The sequence below is a fragment of the Bacillus rossius genome (genome assembly GCF_032445375.1).
Source record: "Bacillus rossius redtenbacheri isolate Brsri chromosome 9 unlocalized genomic scaffold, Brsri_v3 Brsri_v3_scf9_1, whole genome shotgun sequence".
NCBI lineage: Eukaryota > Metazoa > Arthropoda > Insecta > Phasmatodea > Bacillidae > Bacillus > Bacillus rossius.
This window is the reverse complement of record NW_026962012.1, coordinates 5,653,927-5,672,071: the sequence shown is the minus strand read 5'-3', so window position 1 is coordinate 5,672,071 and position 18,145 is coordinate 5,653,927. Positions and strand designations below refer to the sequence as shown.

Here is an 18,145-nt window from a genome sequence, read left to right as displayed (position 1 = left end):
TCAACTTATATCTCCGTCTCTATCTCACTATATATATATATATATATATATATATATATATATATATATAAAATCCTTGACTTTCTTCCACCTTTTAAAATTTGATGTTTTTGACTTAACCCTCTCTTCCATAACACCACAGATATATAGAGAGGGTTAAGTCAAAAACACCAAATTTTAAGACCGGTGGAAGAAAGTCAAGGATTATTTGAAGGATATGCCTTTTGACACTTTATATGGTTTGTAGTTTTGTGTTGCCTGTATAAAATATCAATAATTGATAATATAACGACTAATATTTGATTGTGAAAATAATATTAGACTTTCTTCCACCTCTCTTAAAATTTGATGTTTTTGACTTAACCCTCTCTTCCATAACACCACAGATATATCACTCTATCTCTGACTCTCTTTTATATTTAAATAAATTGTGTCATGCGTGCGCACTTATACAACAAAAACAAAGTGCCGCTATATAAAATGAAATAAACACATTTTTTGACACGATTCGTGCTCCAACTATTGAAAAATAGTTATACCGTCTAAGTAACCTTCATGGGCATGCGCATAACAAATCACCAAAATTTCATCGCAATTGTATGAATGGTATAGGAACGCATACGGCACAAACAAACGGAAATTAAAGACATGACAAACGCATCAAACGATGGTGCGTTTAAAAACAAAACTGTTATTAGCGCCTTTATTTTGCTAGCCGCTGCAAGCTCCACTAAGCGGACTGGTCTCACCAAGGAGAAAAATATTAATTTGCCAGACCTTACTATGTGTATGATCGTGTGTCAGACAGAGAAATGACACTCACTCACTAATTGTATGTCTATGACCCATGATTTTTTCTGTTATAAAATGAAATTATCACTTTTTCACTCCCTTAGGGATGGAATTTCATATTAATATGGGGTCTATGTGTTAATCCAGGTTATAAGCTAGCTGTAGGCCAAATTTCATTCAAATCCATTCAGTAGTTTTTACATGAAAGAGTAACAAACATCCATCCATCCATACTTACAAACTTTCGCGTTTATAATATTAGTAGGATACTGGTACCAATGCCTTTCTTGTCATTGTTACACTACAAAAGAATAGCTTAGCTATTTTATGAATATAAGACAAGCAATATCACACTGTACCTTATTTAAAATTCATCTTGATATTTATTACTAATCAACAATCTATGCAAAAAAAATATTGCTTTCTTGTTTTCTTTAGCTTGAATATTTCTAGTTGCACTGTCATTTCAATTAAACTTTATAAATACACTAAAACTCACTTAAGACGTTCCCATATAATAAGTTTTCCTGCTTATTAAGTTCACAAAATGTACAATGTGCACTCGAGACCGAGGGCCATTCATGGGTTCATGGTTATATCTTTCTGATAAAATGCAACCATGTGTTGAAAAGATGCCTTATTACCATCGTAGAATACCGTATTGGTCCGAAAATAGGCCGACCTTCTTTGCCAGTTTTGTCAACCTTGAAATCTAGTCGGCCTTTAATGGGGCACTAGCAAAAATAGTATAATTAAACACATACATTTCAAGGATAATCACTTATGGCATAAAAATGTTATCAGATATACAATTCATTGACCTATAATTATGCCGTACTTACGTGGCATTAGTAATTTTTCCAACTTAGAAATTTAGTAAACACACTTAACCCCAATAACGTATCATATTTTAAGTTAAGTACACAGATGTGGTCACTTGTAACACATAGCTTTTAAAAGCTCGATCTGGTTATTTTTGAACTGTATTTAACAGTCTGCGGTAATTGTATTTGCTTGTAAAATGTGGTATTTACAGTAAACAATTATTAAAAACAGCAATTTTGCCGTAAGGTTATTTACCGTAGTATGCTTTATTTACTCTTCTACCAGTGTTGGCAACTTGTAGTTGTAATACGAATAAATAAATACCGGTACATACCCACAGTAACAAGATAAAATAAAACCTATTTGCAATATTGGCTATTTTATGGTTGATTCATTCACTTTTACATGAAAACATTTTGGGTTTTTTTACGTCAAAGTAAACGTACTGGTAAATGTTTTTACGTCAAAATTTCTATGAACTTAGAAAATGTAGCCATTGCCGTATAAAATATTGGCACCACTACAAAAGAATGTGAAGATAAACGGAAACACAGCTCCGGATCCAGCTCTCTGAACATGTATCCCGGATCTGTATTTGACGCACCTGTTAGGTCTAGACTCTATGGAGTACTGTGCTCAAAGCCATTGTTTGTTCGTAATGGCTGATCATGTAGAGGTTAAAGCTTCAACTAGCAGGGGAATTAGGCGTAGTTTTTCTGCCAATTTCAAAGTAAGTGTAATAAGATATGAAGAAACCACAAATAATGTGGAAACTGGGCGGAAATATGGTGTTGACAAAGAAGAATGTGCGTCGCTGGCGGGCTCAAACAAATAAATTAAAAAATGCAGTTTCAACGAGAAAAGCGTTCCGAGGACCCAAAAGTGGAAGAAATCTAGAAATTAATAAACGTGTCCTAGATTTCGTCAAAAAAAAAAAACGGAGTGAAGGTCTTCAGATTAGCAGAGAGGTAATTCAGTTCAAGGCACTGGAAATAGACAATGAATTGAATGTGCCACGAAGGGAATTCAAGGCAAGTATTGGTTGGTGCAGACGATTTATGCGAAGAAGTGGTCTCTCGCTTAGAAGAAGAACATCTCTGGCTCAACACCTGCCATCACATTTCCATGAAAAGCTGTTGGCTTACCAGCGACATGTGTGAAGCCTACGGAAAACACATTATTACCTCCTTGGCCAGATTGGCAACGCCGATGAAACGCCTGCTTACTTTGACATGCCTAGCAACACTACTGTCGAAGCAAAAGGTGCAAAGTCTGTGTTGCTAAAAACATCTGGCAACGAAAAGATGCACATCACTGCAATGCTAGGTGTAACTTCAGACGGATGCAAACTACCTCCATACATCATCTTGAGGCGCAAAACTTTGCCGAAAGAAAAATTCCCGCCTGGCATAGTTGTGAGGTGTCATGATTAAGGTTTGATGACCAGTCAGTTAATGCTTGATTGGTTGTCTGCAGTGTGGAATAGGTGACCAGGGGCTGCTCTCAGAAAGCGAGGATTGGTGTCGTTGGATGCATTTAGGGGCCACCTCACACCAGAATTTAAAAAGAAGGTCGCAGAATGTAATACTGACCTCGTGGTAATTCCTGGGGGAATGACATCGCAGTTACAGGTACTCGATGTAGTAGTGAACAAGCCTTTCAAGGATAATCTAAGGAGGCAATATTCAGACTGGTTACTGCAGGGGGACCATCCACTTACTCCAGGGGGAAAGATCAAGAAGCCATCTGTGAGTCAGATGTGTAAGTGGATTATGACAGCCTGGGACAAAATATCTCCAGAGTCAATTGTGCATGGTTTTAAAAAGTGCTGCCTTTCCAACTCCATGGATGGTTTGGAAGATGACGTTTTGTGGGAAGATGGTGGTAGGAAATCTGATAGCAGTGATAGTGATGAAAGCAATGAAACTGATGAGGCAACGGACAGTGAATAAAAAGTCATTGAAAGTCAATGTTTCAGTTATGTGTTTTGTGTTCATTGTGTAATTTGTAATTTCTATATTTTAATAATAGGCCTATGCCTATGTAAATATGAACTCTCAAATATTTTGGTAATTAAGAATAACACATTTTGTCAGTTCAATAAATACTAACTTAGTTGAAGTGTTACTGTGGTAATATGCTGCTGATAATCATTTTAGTTAGTTAAAATTTATTTTTCCCTGATTTTGAGTGTGCTGTAGAAGGGGTCAGCCTATTTTCGGACCAATACGGTACATCACAATTTTTAAAGTAATTTCTAACTACATAATTGTAAATGGGTGTACCAAAAAACATTAAAGTTTTGTTTCCATTTGAAATAATATATGGTAAGTCATGTGTGATATTGAAAAGTCTGTGCATTTAGCATTATTTCATGATTGCGTTGTTTATAAATTTTTTATGCCTCCTATTTTTAGTGGCACAGACACATTCAAGGGATGTTCAGAACACTTCACTTCATTACTCACATCTGGATATCCTTCAAAAATATCAGCAGAAGAATTATATGTAATAATCTCTTTTAAAGACATTTTGTCTACCACAAGATCACCACACACAGACTCCTCCAGAGGCAACCAACTTTTAGTTTTAGGAGCTTCATGATGTTGCCATTAATACAGGGAGCCACTGAATGATTTTAAAACCAATAAGGCAAAGATCTCACTGTGGGCAACATAATGTTTTGTCATGTTCTGTGTAGCAACGGCCTTCATTTTTTTTTTTGAATTATGGTTCTTGAACATGGGCATTAACAGGCTGTTTTTTTACAGACAGGTAAGCTCTTCATACTCAATGCTGCATTTTCTTTTTGCAAGGATAAGAGTTTTTCTCGCAGCACATTAATTAACTTGTTTTGCTTTGAAATAGTCTTTTGTGCTTGTCTTAATTTTATTTGCGTGGATTTCAGCTCAGACTCCAGTTTTACTCTCCGTTTTGGCATTCTTTCATCAGGAAGAATGCCCTCTGAAACAAAACATACATACTTAAAAACTCTCCTATTATGTAATAATTACTGTAATCAAATTATTTGAACTAAACAAGAAAAAGAAAAAAGCAAGTATACAATTGTATCATTTTGTTCATTCAATTACTAAAAGGTTAGGGGAAAAATTGGGTCTAATCTTATAGTCAAGTCCAAAGACTTGTAACCACTTGGTTAGAAACTTTGTGCCCATTACGTATGAGTCATACCAAGAGATGGCATCAAAAAATTATTAGTTTATAGCAACATCTTAGCAAGTATAGCGGCAAAGAACTCTGCTACGCCCCAGAATGCTGTAGGGCCTAGGTATCCTGTAAGTACCAACAATAAGAAAAGGTAATTGCATAAAATATAATCTCTTACTTTTTTTACACTTATTTGTATCATAATTTTTATATTTAATTTGATCAATTACAAGACAGAAGAGGCTTACTGGTTGTTGGCGGGACAGAACACGTGAGACTAACCAGGCTGCTTAGGGATACTATTTTACTGAATTTTTTCACATCGACAGACACAATTTGACCAGAGTTAAGCACGGAGCCGTGGTACATTGAAGAGGGTTACGTCAGAATTTTCTGTACATTATAACACATAAATAAAATATTTTCAACATAATACTTATGTTTTACATTGATTTAATACCTGCAATACTACTTGGCACATTGTGATACAGTACCTAATAAATTATAAACATAGTTGAATGTTTTTTTTTGTTTCAACTATTCCTTTTTTTTTTGTCAGAAATAGCATCTCATTCAAGCAAGAAGAGCATAATATTATAACGAAAGGATAATTAAAAATAACATTAAATTATAAAATCAAGAAAAATATTACCAATAATAGATAAAATTTAACGTCACTGCTTGCCACCCACCTAGAACAGTTCCGTGGCCTACTACATGGCTAAATGGTTGAGAAACACTGGTTTAAAAACATTTGTCTTTCATATTATGGGATTGAAATTGATGAGCACACTATTCGAAGTGGCCCTAATATGAAGGCATTCCATCATGCTTCTGCATAAGTAAAATATAAACAAGAAATATGTAACTAATAACTAGGGACAAGATATTATGGTTTTATTTTTAGGTCAATTACATCTTTAAAAGAGGAGAATATGGGTTATTGTTTTAATTTTTATACATTTTCTTTATAAAAAAAAGCTGTGTAATTCAACATTCAAATATGAAAAAAACTCAAATATTTCTTAGTATGTACTTATTTCATCAAAATAGTCTCATTTTGACTGACTCATGATTCACTTACCTATGCAATAAAATCTTAGTAATAAAATAAGCACGCAAAGAGAACCATTCAGAAAAATAAAAATAAAATCAGCATTGAAAAATGTACCAATGTCATTAATGTAAAAATAATAAGAGATGCAAGATCAAACAATGTCATATTAATTTCTTTTATTCATTTTCATAAATTTTAGTACAAAATTCACACAAAATAAATTACATTCAATGTATTATCAATAAAAGATAAAATTGTTGTAATTAAAATAAAGTCTTGTCTAATTGCTGATTTATTTTAAGTTTTTAGTTACATTTTAGTGCTAAATGGTCTATCAACTTGCATTTTGGTGTTATATGGTGCTGTGACATGCTTAGCGGTGTTCTATCGGTTTTATCGCAATTCACCATATAATCTTGTCCATGCTAATAACTATTCAGTCATCACACATCACATACCTGATGCTAAGTTAGCTGTATCAGCAAAACTGTCATCCATTTCTGTAGCAGGGGAAATCACTAATCTTTTCTTGGGACTTTTTCGCAGAACAGTGTTTGATGCTGGAAGTTTCAGTGTCGGTATAACACCTCTAAGCAAACTGTGAATACAACAAAACTAATGAAAACTCAGCTTTTTTTATATGTAAGGTGTAATATATTACCATGATACCAAATTATCAATAATTTCTAACAGAACTGCTACAACAAATTTTGAAAAAACTCAAACTGAATTTGATGTTTTTCAGAAACATAAGCATAGTTCCTTCTTGCCAGAACGTGTTTGTTTTTTTAGTGTGAGTAGGCCTACAGACAAATTTGTATGTTTTAGCCTCCTTTTTAACAGTTTAATACCATTTATAAAATATTTCTACTCAATAGAGAGTAATAATATTTAAAATTTCAAGTTTTAAAACTAAGCTAACTGTAATTAGCTCACAGTGGGCAGGACTGAAATGTACTATCAGTTATACTAGAGTCATGTCATGATTTACAGTACTCCAGTAATTAGGCATCCCAAAGTATACAATGTCTTTAATAATTTAAATAACATTATTTTAAGTCATGCAATTGAAATTTTGGGATTTGGGTGTCTCCGATAATTTAATAATTTTTTTACAGTATGTATTTTTTAAATGATTAACTTAATACCCAACATCATAAACTCTTTATTACTCTTAATACCATTATTACTTGTTAAAAATCATGTAAAAACTAACCCAGTAAGAAATTTCTCATTACACCTCCCACTCGCATAGCACGAGTTCAATTAACGTGAATGTGCATAACGCGAGAACAATTTTTGTGGAATGGTTTCAGATAGTGCAAAATAAAAACCCGCATAACGCGAGGTGAGAATTAATTTTTTGGTATAAATTTATTGCTGCTGGGTGTCGCCGCATTGTCGGATACATTGTGTGAATGCCGCTCGGGCAATGTCTAGCCAAGCTCGATGCGTCAACTATCACAGGAAAAAGCAGTCTCAGCTATCATGTTATCATGTGTGTGTCGTTTTCATGACTCAAAGCGCTTTCCAGGCGACTGTAGATATACTAGTTATCGACAAGCTTTCTTTTGTTGTACACTTTATAATCAGCTAGTCATTTTGTTGTTATGCGTGGTAAAGTTCGCAGTACATATGTAATAATTATGAAACGTGCAAAAGAAGTACAGTCTGATAAAGTGGTAGCAAAAAGAAAAACTATTTCTTTAGAAACGAAGTTGGAAGTTGTACGGCGTTCTAAAAACCATGAAGGCAACAGTGCAATTGGTCACGCATTATGCCTAAGTGAATATACGGTACAGACCATTATCAAAAATAAAAGTGAACTGAAGAAACTGTTGTCATCTGATGCATTAACATCCACGGAGGTGAGAGTGCGGAACCGAACACCCATCATGATTCACACTGAAAGACTGCTCAGTGAATGGGTGTTTGAAAAAAATCACGGTACAGATAAGTGTAGTGTTAATTCGGGCGTGATAAAAAGAAAAAGCATTGGACATTTTTACTGCTTTAGAATCTAAGTACCCCGATAGTAGTGAAGTGTTTACAGCAAGTAAAGGATGGTTTTCAAAGTTCATAGATAGGTACAATATGCACTGTATTAAAAAGAAAGGAGAAGCATCTAGTGCTGATTCAGTTGCAGCTGCAGAATATCCTAGCATTCTAGAAGACATCATCGCCAAGGGAGGCTTCAGTCCTCAACAAGTGTACAGGGTGTCCGAAAAGTCTTTCCCTGATTACACAAATTAATAACATTGGCTAGAAGTAAGATAAAATAGATAAAATATGAACTGGTGACAAAATGTTGAGAAACTATCCAAGTTTTTTTCCAAACATCAATACACTTCCCACATAAGCACCTTTGGTAGCACGTAGCACATCTAGTCAATATTCAATTTCCGTCCACACACAAGCCAACATCATTGGAGAGATCGATGCAATGACTCTGATTATCCGTTGTCGAAGGGTTGCAATATCTGGTACATGTGTTCGGTAGACCTCGTCCTTGACATAACCCCATAAAAAGAAGTCTAATGGGGTTATGTCAGGAGAGTGTGGAGGCCAAACCGTTGGTCCATCACGACCGAGCCATCGTCCAGGAAAGGTCATATAAATATAGGCGCGGACCTCCAAACCCCAATGAGGTGGTGCACCGTCTTGTTGAAACATGACAGCGGGGTGATACTCAAGCAGCTGAGGAACAGCATAAATTTGTAACATGTCCAAATACACTGGAGATGTGATAGTTGCCTCTGCGAAGAAGAATGGCCTGATAATTCTGTCATTCAATAGCGCGCACTAAACATTCACTTTTGGACTTCCTCTGGTACACTCCATCACCTCGCCAGGGGGCTGTGAACCCCAAATGTGAACGTTATGGTGATTCACTACTCCACTTACAAAAAAGGTCGCCTCGTCAGAAAAGGCAATTCGTTGGAGATAGCCATTATCGTCCTCCATACGTGATAACATTTCGACCGCAAATTAATATCGACGTGTACTGTCATTGGGCAACAGAGCCTGAACGATATGGACTTTGTATGCACGAAACATTAAACGTTTGTGTAAGATATCGTGGAGAGAGCTTTTTGGCATATGTAATGCACGTGAGGCCCTTCGCAGATTTCTTCGGACTTAGAAATTACTGTCTCACAGCTTCCACCCTTTCAGCTGAGGTTGATGGTCGACCAGACTTCGGAAGGTCAGCAATCGATACCACGTCTTAATGGTCTTGACATCAGGGGGAATCTTTCCATATGTGGTCTGGAAGTTTCTCTGCACTGTTATTGGTGATCGTGTATCGTGGTATCACAGGACACACTGCGCTTTCTCCTGATTGGTAATCATGTCCGGCTTCCTGGACACTACGCCTCAGACATTGCACACCTACTGCGAACTTATAAAAAAAAACTCTAGTTATGACTTAACATTTTGACACCACTTTCATATTTTTATCGTACGTCTAGCCGAATTTATAAATTTGTGTAATCAGGGAAAGACTTTTCGGACATCCTGTATAATGCAGACGAGACAGGTCTATATTGGAAGAAAATGCCTGACAGGACTTACATTTCAAGAGAGGAGAAGACTGTCCCCGGATTTAAGGCTTCCAAGGATAGGCTTACACTTCTGCTTGGCACTAATGCAACGGGAGATAAGAAATTAAAACCCTTATTAGTGTATCACTCCGAAAATCCTAGAGCACCCAAAGGCTGCTCAAAACCACATTTGCCAGTGATCTGGAAGGCAAATCGTAAAGCATGGATTACTCAGGCTGTCTTCACAGATTGGTTTACAAAACATTTTGCACCAGATGTTACAAAGTACAACAAAGACAACATCCTTGATAACAAAGCATTGCTGATTCTAGACAATGCTCCTGGCCACCCAACTCACCTGACAGACCTGAACAAAAATTTTAAGGTGGTATTTTTGCCTAAAAACAAAACCTCTTTGATGCAGCCTATGGACCAAGGGGCGATTGCAACATTCAAAGCATATTATTTACGACGCACTTTTCTGCAGGCAATCAAAGCGAAGGATGGGGAAGGAAAACCATCACTGAAAGAATTTTGGAATTCATATTCCATAAAAAATGCCATTGATAACATCTCTGCAAGCTGGGATGAGATGAAACAATCTTGTCTAAGTGGTGTTTGGAAGAAGCTGTGTCCATTCTTTTGAGAGGAATTCCCTGGCTTTGAGCCAGTTGAGAGTCGGCTAGAGGAAATAGCAGAGGGTGTAGTGGATATGGGCAAAAAACTTGGATTTGAAGAAATTGACACAACAGATGTGAGTGAACACATCAACTCCCATGATGTAGAACTGACAGCATAAGAACTTATTGAACAGGATGAGGTGAGACGTGCAGAGCAGGAAGCAACAGAAGACATGTCACCTAGAGCTGAACGAGTCCTCACATCAACAGATATGGCTAAATTTTTTTGCAAAATAAATGAAGCTTGTTTGATTGTAGAGGAAAATGATCCTAACAAAGAAAGTGACAACTTCAAAAAAGAAATCGATAAGGTATGTCAGGTGTACAAAGACTTGTACGAACACAAAAAAAAAGTAAAACACAAACACTGCTAGAAAGTTTTTTTGCGCCTGCATCTACTTCCAAACGAGCAGACCTTGTGAAGGAGGCGACGGCGACGGCTTGGGAAAGAGAAGATGAAGGTTGTGACACACCAGCTACCCCTCCCACTTCAGGACAGGAAGTTGATTCACCCCGTGCTGTACACGAACACAAAGACAGCTTGTTTACATTTTCACTCGTGGAGGAAGAAGCGACTACATCCACAACCGCTTTTTCTCCGGACAATCTACGTTAATCTTTCCATTTATGTAAAGTGTTACCGGTTCCGGTAACTTTCTTCATTGTTTAGTTAGCTGTTGCCTACATGAGTTTATTTTCTTTGAAGAAGTGTTTATTTTTGTGTTTAAATATTCATTTTTATTGGTTTTTGCCATTTTGTTAAAGTAATTTTGTTAGGATGTTAAAATGAAACTGAAATCGTTTGCTAAATGGACGTCAAGTGTTGATTGGGTATTGGGTGTTCCGAGCAATCCCAAGGACGGTCGAAGGTGCACGACGATGACGTGGCGGAGTGACGCACAGAGCGGTGTCGCGCAAGCTTGTGAGACGGGACTTGTGAGCCGGCGACGACGACAGCAACATGGACCGGCAAGAGCTAGCGGCGACCGCGACCCGCGTGGACGACCAGCTGGGCCCAGTCAACGCATATCAAGTAAGGAGTCGACGCACATACACCTTGTTGCCAGAATAGGTGAAGGGCGGGCCTGTGTCTTACTAGTTTTTGAAGTGGACGTACCTTTTTTTTTGGATACTTATTACGAGAGGCGCAACATTACCCACTTAGGCCGTGATTCCTCGAAACAGACAGCAAACGAGTTCATGCATAATACCGTAAAAGTGAGCGCAAAGCAACTATAGAGACTTAGAGACCTTTTATTTATTAAATATTTTGTTTTGCCAATCAAGTGAATTAAGTGTAAATGTAAATATAGAGTTGTAGTTTAATGTTCTTAGGAGTTAGTTTGAATCATATGATGTAAATTATGTTACCCTTATTAATAATGAACACAGTTTTGTATGTAATCTAACAGATGTTTTCATGATTGCAACTATGAAAACAGGTTAATTTTAATTTAGGTAGCCTGTACAATGCCGACATGCGTGATTCCCTACTGTGCTTGCAAACAAATTGCCTCAATAATGAAAGGGACCTTAAAATCAGCACCTGATGCAAGAATCTAGGCTACGTCACCTGATACCTGCCCTAAAATAATTTCTATTTAAAATGGTTATCACGGTGAAGCACTTGTTCAAATTCAATGCACTTTAATACAATGATTATAAAACATGTTAAGTAATTAAATGCATTTTTGAATTAAATATTTTAAAATTAAATACAAAATAATTTAAATAATCAACACTTTGTATCAAAACTTCGAAAATGGCATATTTGCCCCAGAATATGCCACTAAGTCTGGTATTCATAGTCGTGTCTTGAGAGTCATGTCTTTGCCAAGACAGTCTTGGGTCTCAAGACGGTGATTTCCATCTCCATGCTTCATAGTCCGTGAACAAGATGAACTTCATGAAGACTGCTTGCTCAAGTAAGAGCTTGTTTGACATATTCCGGCTTGAAGAAGCACATACTTTAAGATGGCCGAAAAGACAAGAGCATACACGAACCTTAAAGACTGGACTTGTTCGTTAAAAATTCTGCTACTTTTCACTCCGTGTACTGAAACCCCGGAATCCAAGACTATTTATAGTAGCAAGATTTTGTGAGTATATATCACTACATTCGTGGTGTGTTTGTACATTGAGGTTAGGAATTTTTTGTTTGTTTAAATGCTCTTGAATCACACCCATAAGAAAGACGCACACCTAGTACCCCTCAACTTGTGTCACTGAGTTCAATGAAAGTAAGAACTTTCGTGTGTAAGTTGAACTTTAAGACATGTAGGCTACCTATTATTAGTTCTAACGAACTAATATTTTATTTTCATAATAAAATTATAAAATAGTTTAAACAGTTTATTAAATTAGCTATGCTACATTTTTTACAATTATTGTTGCTAATATAATGTAAGAATCAGCTTAACCTATTTTACAGTATTATTAATGTTGATAACCTAAACTAATCAACCGTTAACTTAGTATTTCCATTTTTCAAGTGTAAATACCCTAACGTAGCCTCTACTGAACAGTTAATACTGATTAACTACATACTTGCTGAAATGCAATGTGGCTTTACAAAATGATCAAAACACATTTCAGGTAATTTTTTATTTTGTGGAAATTTCACTCTGCTTCAGCTTCAGAACAAGGTACTGTAAATATTAGTGTAATAAAAATATCAGATTTAATTACACAGTAAAAGAAATTGTTAAAATTACAAAAAGAAAAATTTATGATTTAAAGGTTAATAATTTTAAACAAATCTGATAGTGTAGGCTACATTTTAGGGAATGCTGAATTTTTTACAACCCTTTTGTTATTTCAACCTCCAGCAGTAATCTTTCGTCACAATAACAACAACTGTTTACACAAATTTCTTATATAGTGCGAGTATTTTTTTAATAAATTGTAACGGATTTGAGAATATTATGATTATTTTTTTGTTCTTCAACTCTATTACCTACCACCCCTTGCAGTAATGATTAGTCTTATCAAAATGTATTTTCAACAAAAGTTTAACATAATATTTAAAAAGTTAAAAATAAATAAGAATGGATTTTATTGTGTTCAAGGTATGTACGGAAGTTATTATTTTTCTATTCCAACTACTGTTTTCTTTTTCTATTCCTTGCAGTAATGGTTCGTCTAATCAAAAATTGTTCCAGAAGAAAGTTTTAGATACTATTTGAAGATTATTTACAATCAATTCTAACAGATTTAATAGTAAAAGACGTTATGAATTTATTGTCCTTTAACCCCTGTTATATTCCACCCCTTGCAAATAGGTATAATTGATCATATTAAACATATAGGTATATTATTAAAATGAGCATTGCTCTTATAAGATGTAAACTTTATACAGTTGAAATATTTGTTTTATCAAAAAAGTTATAGCAAAGTTTCGGTTTTTCAAAAAACGTTCCCTCCAGACTTCTCACTGTGATAACGGTTAAAATAGGCAGTTTTTCTTCGAAATTTACCTTAAACCTTGCATTTGAAATAATTTTTTTCTCGCACTTAAACCTCAACAAATGTTTTTATAGCAAATGCACTTACTTGGAACAAATCTGTGGTAAAATATCACAGACAAGCAAGTTGTTGGGTCAATGTGTGCTTCTCAAGTCCATGCACTTTTTTTGGTAGAAAATATTAAGTCCACTCTACACGATACTAAATTTCTGTCATACCCACTGGTATAAAAGTGGGCATGATAGTTTATATAGTAGAAGTAGAGAAAGAATTTGTTACTCTATATATACATGCTATACTTCAACTGCTAACAGAAAAACGGCCAACACATTTGTCGATCAAAGCAAGCATATTGAGGTAACATAAAAATGTTATTGTCCATTTAATCAAATACTTACAATGTTATAAAATTTTAGACATTTATTCTAAGATTTTGAACCTAAGAATAGTTATTGATATTTTACCTTCTACGTGTCACTACCTAGTAAAAGTTGTTTTAGTATTGAAAAAAAAAATTTATAAACTCCTGGAACATCCTATTTGTATTATGTTTGCCAATATTAAAAAAAAAATTGATTTAACTTTTTCTCATGTTTCAAGCAGCGAAAATATTTGGAATGTTTTCCCTCAAATCATTGAATGTATTTAACGAATTACATAATATACATACTAAAGTCGTTATGCAATTGTTTCGACCTTCAAACACTATTTTTCATCCCTGGCACTAGTGTTCGTATAAAAATTTTCCTTGCCAACGGATGAAAGCCCAATTGTGAGTGTTACAAATCAATCTAAACCTAACCACCAACCATTCAGACAATTTACAGGAAGCCTACTTATGTATTTAAATGTAGCCAAGCCAACCTAACCCAAACGTTCAAATGATTAAACAATATTTTAATGTACCTAACCTAATCAACCATTCAAATGATAATATTGTAATGTAGCTAACATAACCAACTATTCAAAACAGTACATACACTATTTGTATCACAATGCCATTCAACATATTATCAAATAAAATTAAATCTCAAACATACCATTTTTCAAACATTATTTCTATTTATTTGGAAGAGCAGCTATGTTAATATAATACATTCTACTAAGAAACGGACATATGTTTGTTCTTACCCTTGAGATGGCAGGTTAGGGTTACGAAAATCCTCTTTCTTAAAGTGGTCGGAGCAAATACGTCTGGATTTAAAATGACCAGGTCCATTCTTTTTAAACACAACATCCAAGTCACTTCGCTTGCATTTCAACACCCACTGTTTGCACCTTGAGAAATATTAAGAAGATTATTCAGTAACTAATCCTACAGTATAACAATATTTGGTACACCTATCAATATGTGAAAATTTTTAAAACATACAAAGGTTATCATGGTTATGAAGTAGTGGAGTGGGTTACTTACAGTGTTTCGTCAATCGGAAATCTAAAAAACGACTTCGAACAGTTAGCAACATCGTAATTGTTGCAACCAAACACTGAACAAACTTTTCCAGCCATAATAAAGAAAAACAACGGGAGAAAACTTAGAAAAAAAAACGTACATTCAAAATAACCAAAATAACATTGTCATAAATGCGTTAATGCCGTAGGATAACACGATGCCAAGATGTAATGCCGCCAGAATGCGCGGCATAACCTCTCCAGTTTTTTGGCGGGAAGCCTAAGATGATCATCCTGTGTCCAAACACTGTCCCTACCCGAACACACCCGAATATTCACCTTCGGCCAACCTCGGGCGGAAAAATAAAACAAATCCCGAGGTTGACCGAAGGTGAATATTCGGGCGTGTTCGGGCAGGGACAGAAATTGATGAACATCTTCCCCTGCACCCTATTGGGTAACCGAAGGCTGGCAGTGCATGTTGGTTTTGTGTGCGTGCTGGGGGCGGCCTAGCAGCGCCAACTGCTACCGACCGCGTCCCGCGGGTGGCGGATACGGGAGCCCAGCCCGAGAGTTGCAATCTCGCTGGGGTGGCTGTGAATAACCAATAGCAGTCCGCGGACCAATGGCCGGCCTGTGGAGTCGTTATTACGGCTGTCGGTGTGAAAGGTAGCCTGAATGCAGCTCGGCGCGTGGCAGGGAGCAGCTTCGTCGGCGAAGGCCCGCAGGGGAGCTCGAGGTGCTGAAAAAATGCGAAGTGTAGACGAACTGCGGGCTGAAACTTGCGGAGCTGTGAACTGCTGCGCGCGCAACGGAATTGAAATGCATCGGAACTCTGAAGGAAGACATCAGGAACCTCCAGCTGGGGCTGCTGTAGCTGTGGCAGCAGTAGCCTCGAGCGGCGCGACCTTCAACCGTCTCGGGGATTTTGGGTGGCGAGGTTGGGTCCCTCCCCCCACCCTGACTTGAGAAGTACTGCTGTTGACCTGAAGAAGGAAGATGAAGATGGCGCAACGTCGGGCTGCCTTTCGCTCCGAGAGCCAGCAGTTCGAGCCGGTTTACTGGCTCGTCTGCCCACTCTGTCTTAACTGTGGCTGCCTGGGCAGCTGTGGCTGGGCTGACGTGAAGTCGCCCGCCCCTGGGGGCGCTTGCGCCCCTGGCTAATAATAACCCAGGAGCTCCCAACTTAAATGCGGGCCGCAAGGCCCAAGCTCCCAACTCCACCAAGGTTGATTTTTCAGCCCCTCCAACTCTTCTTACCTGGACCCTTCTTCCTCTTGTCCAGTAGTTACCTGCTTGCTTAATGCATGTTAATTGATCCCCGCATGAACCGGCCCAGGGTTTTCCCTGTGTCTATGCAGGTTTTACCTGGGCCACACTTAGCTAGCTTTTAAGCTAGGCGACCAATGGGGCGTCAGTCATGGCGCCAATCGCAGCCATGGCTGGCCAATAAACCCCAATAAGCACATGATGCACGCGCCCTTGTCCTGCATGGTTAAAAACCCGCATGGTAGTGTATAGGCTTCGGCCTGAGACACACTTAGGTCCTCCCCTAACCTGGACCCTCCCCTACACACTTAGAATTAACTTAGGCTAGGAAAAAAAAAAATGAACATCTTAGGCTACTCTTTTTTGGCGACTATCATATACTGCCCTACTTCAATATTAGTATAATAAACTATCAAAGAGGCATTTTGAAATTCGCGTCGTTACTACGCTATTATCTTAATATATATAAATCTCGTGTCACAATGTTTGTCCTCAATGGACTCCTAAACCACTTAACCGATTATAATAAAATTCGCACACCATGTGCAGTTCGATCCAACTTGAGAGATAGGATAGTTTAAATCTCAAATTATAGTCGCAATTTTAATTTATTGCGATTTATAAAAGCGAAATATCACTCACTGACTCACTCATCACGAGATCTCTAAAACTATAAACCCAATTGACTTGAAATTTAGCATAATTATTCATTTTGTGATGTAGACGCTCACTAAGAACGGATTCTGCGGAAATCCGATCCCAAGGGGAGTTTCGGGGGGGGGGGGGGGGGGGGGGGGGTAATATATCAAAATTTCCATTTTTTGGTAGGAAATCACCATGGCAACGGCTGTTGCTTTGTTGATGCTTCATTCGTCTCTATGACAACGACTATTTCATTGTTAGTGCAGTCCTCATCACCGTTGAAATTTAGCTGGTATCTAAATATCAAAAATTACCCTTTTTTTTTCAAGTATTTATATTTTACAGACTTGAAACTTCACAGTAATGTTCCTTATGTTACGCAGGATGACATTTTCCGAAAATTAGATCCCATGGGTGGTTAAAACAAGGCAACAGGATTTTGCATTGTTCATGCCTTCTGCGTCTCCATGGCAACGGGCATCGCGCGGCAGTGGCGTACCCACAAGGAGGGGCAAGTATAATGAGCGGCGCAAGCGTGATCTGCCTGTAGACTGCCATAGCGAAGTACGGGTACATCAGTTATACGTTGCGTGCACGAGTCGGGAAACCATCGGTGCTATTCATTTTCTCTCCAGTACATTATACAGCATTGTAATAAATTTTCACTGATTTTTTTATTATTTACCATTACTGTAAATGGGTGATGTGGCTTAATTTTTTTCCATTAGTATAGCGGTGCGAAGCCGGGTCGGGCAGCTAGTAGATAGTAAATTTTACACACGAAAGTTCTGAAATATGGGAAAAAAAGGGGAAAAAAAAAACAATCATACAAATATATTGTCGTGTCCTGCATTTGACCTCGGCCCCCTTGTGCGAGTGTTGCATGCTCATCCCTGAAACGAACATGGCTGCCCCAGACACCGCAAAGTAATTTTTCCTAATATCTATGCCCAAGCTATTTATCCTGTAAGATAGTGATGCACCCGGCGCCAATAGATGGCGCCAGCTGCAGAATGTAAATAATTGGGATTAGTTACAGAATAACTATCTGACCTTAGTGCCACGGCGGGTCAATCTCTGCTTGGCTGTCACGCAGTGTTGACCTGCGACTCCGCGCGTTCCGAATTCCGCTGCCACGCACACGTTTATGTGTCCGTCTCGTAGTTTCGTCAATTACTAGTCCTCGTTCATCTTCGTCGACGAACAAGAGTATCGGCGGAAGATTCATTTCGCGGTACGGCGGGAAGCGTCTGATTCCGTAACTTTGGGACAGGTGTGGTCAGGGCTAAGGCGGACTAGCCGCAAAATAAATC

The 18,145-nt window shown here is 37.5% G+C and overlaps 1 long non-coding RNA gene across 1 annotated transcript; it reads right to left on the bottom strand.

Annotated features, from left to right (window-relative positions):
- Positions 1 to 1,155: 1,155 nt before the first annotated feature.
- LOC134542654 (uncharacterized) lies at positions 1,156 to 15,208 on the bottom strand. Its single transcript, XR_010076837.1, has 4 exons — positions 14,944 to 15,208; positions 14,661 to 14,807; positions 6,301 to 6,440; positions 1,156 to 4,581 (listed from the first exon to the last, which is right to left on the bottom strand). It is a non-coding gene; the product is annotated as an uncharacterized LOC134542654 (long non-coding RNA).
- Between the last annotated feature and the right edge of the window lie 2,937 nt (positions 15,209 to 18,145).